This window comes from Aptenodytes forsteri, unplaced genomic scaffold, assembly GCF_000699145.1.
Source record: "Aptenodytes forsteri isolate BGI_AS27 unplaced genomic scaffold, ASM69914v1 Scaffold84, whole genome shotgun sequence".
Taxonomy (NCBI): domain Eukaryota; kingdom Metazoa; phylum Chordata; class Aves; order Sphenisciformes; family Spheniscidae; genus Aptenodytes; species Aptenodytes forsteri.
The window spans coordinates 1,054,776-1,056,513 of record NW_008795492.1 but is presented as its reverse complement, the minus strand read 5'-3'; the positions used below and the strand labels follow the sequence as shown (position 1 = coordinate 1,056,513).

General features: G+C 48.1%; 1 protein-coding gene and 1 long non-coding RNA gene across 2 annotated transcripts in view; one reads left to right on the top strand and one right to left on the bottom strand.

Annotated features, from left to right (window-relative positions):
• Window positions 1-697: 697 nt before the first annotated feature.
• On the bottom strand, window positions 698-1,645 carry LOC109279523. Its single transcript, XR_002086217.1, has 2 exons — window positions 1,463-1,645; window positions 698-825 (listed from the first exon to the last, which is right to left on the bottom strand). It is a non-coding gene; the product is annotated as an uncharacterized LOC109279523 (long non-coding RNA).
• Window positions 1,464-1,738, top strand: part of CCP110 (centriolar coiled-coil protein 110) — a 20,262-nt gene continuing 19,987 nt past the window's right edge. Inside the window, exon 1 of the mRNA XM_009281625.2 lies at window positions 1,464-1,544. The gene's annotated coding sequence lies outside the window, so the exon portion shown is untranslated. The remainder of the gene's footprint in view (window positions 1,545-1,738) is intronic.

Below are 1,738 nucleotides of genomic sequence, written 5' to 3'. Positions count from 1 at the left end.
TGGGGGCCGGCCGCTGCCGCGGCTGAGAGACCCCCTCAGGTAACGGTCGGAGGAGCACTGCAGGAAAATGTGGATTATTCCAGATGAAAAACGGCGCAGATAAAAATAAATAGTGTCAATTTAAGGAAAGGTACCGCTGCCCAGAGAGTCGCTAAAGACCTGTGTGTCTGGAGAGTGTCGGGTTTTTTTCCCAGCTATGCCAGCTAACTAATTCAAAATATGGTATTAGTATTAGTTATTTTCCAATTAATTGTTGTATTTCTAGATACAATGCTACATATTGTATATATTATATTGCTAGCTATCCACCCATGCCTGCTCACAACCTGAACCCGAGACCTGACCCTGTGAGGAGGGCTGAGATCCCGCGAGCCGTGCAGGGGACGGCAGTTCCCTCCCGCCTGGGGAGAGGCTTCTGCTGGAGAGGGAGGTTCGCTTTTGTCACTGTGGGTGACGAAAAGTGCAAACGCCTGGAAAGAATCCGGAGGAAAGAGCGGCAAGACAGGGAAATCGGTGAAGGTCGAACAAGCTGGGCTTGTTTAGTTTAGAAAAAGAGTAGCGAAGCAGAGGAAACAGTTTGTATTAACATATATGAGGATTTTGACCTTTTTTTGTGTTCTGTATGGAAAGGATGGGAAGAAACCGACTTTGCAGTGAGGAGCGCTTGCCAATTAGAGGGGGCACAGGCACCAGGCAATCTTCAAAACTGGATTTATTTTTTCTTTTAATAGCTGAGATAAATATTTGTCACATCTCGTCCTAGCTGGTTCTGAGCCTCTCAGATATTCTTTCCTGTCTACGGTTTTATGCTTCTGCCAGGTGTATCTGAAGAAAAATCAGACACATATATGCAGACACATAACAAATAATGGAATGTCTAATTAAATGTCTTACATATTTAAAAATCTTTTCATAACAGCATTTGTTAAGATTAAAGGTGAAGATTTAAAAAACCCTCAATATTTAACATGTTGAAGAGGTAACAGATGAAGGAGTTGTTTTTTGAAACAAGAACGACAGCTTTAACATCTCTCAGTGCTCACTGGGAATTAGATGTTTCCATAAATTTAAATTAATTTTCCCTGGACCAAGTGCTGGCAAACAAGCATGTATTTTCCGCCTGACCTGCCTCATGGGTGAGTATTACCTGCTCCTCTGGCTGGCTGCCGCCCGGGCGGGAGGGATAGGATGTCTGCAGTGACACCGTGATGCTGTCCACAAAGAGCGTATTAACAAGTTCTCGTGTTTGTCTTTCTCATCGCAGCGTGTTCAGTGAAACTGATACCTTCTGGTGGCACATTCGCGGTCCTGACTATACAAGGACTGCACAGCCGTATGATATTCAATGTGATAAAGCAGAAAAGACTCCACCCGTGCTAATAGGGGGACTCGTCTTGGAGACCTATGGGTGGAAATCGCTGTGAATCAGCCCACCGGGAAGGCCCTCAATCCCACCTCATACCTCTGAAAATTGGAGCTACCTTTGCCTGCGAGCTCGCCCAGAAATGACAGGTTGGCCCGGCGGGGCTCAGTTATGTGAGGAGGTTTGTAGATCGAGCTCACGTCCTTTCCCAGACCAAATCAAGAGGGATTTTTCTAAACTGCTGGGCCCGAGAGAAGACAGCTCGGGTCGCGCGAACCGCGCCCCGCCTGTGTCCACCGTGGCCCGCCCCGAGGAGGGAGGAGCGGGAGCGGGGCCGCAGTGCGCGCTGGGGCCTGTAGTGCTGCGGGCCCCCCG